Below are 221 nucleotides of genomic sequence, written 5' to 3'. Positions count from 1 at the left end.
GTTTCGTGTCATTTTTGAAATGTATGTCCATCTTGCACGCTCGTTTCGCTGATCGCATTATGCATTACTCTACGGTCTGGAATCCCTCTTTCACATCCGCACGCACGCAGTCACGTCGTAAATCAGGAATTCCCTCGCGATAACCCACGAGGGAGCTTGAAATACGGGTTAAAAAGCGTTCGAGCTACAATGGCGTCGTAAAGAACTTCTTTTTTATTAAT

This window comes from Penaeus monodon, chromosome 19, assembly GCF_015228065.2.
Source record: "Penaeus monodon isolate SGIC_2016 chromosome 19, NSTDA_Pmon_1, whole genome shotgun sequence".
Classification (NCBI taxonomy): domain Eukaryota; kingdom Metazoa; phylum Arthropoda; class Malacostraca; order Decapoda; family Penaeidae; genus Penaeus; species Penaeus monodon.
This window is presented reverse-complemented; position numbering follows the sequence as displayed.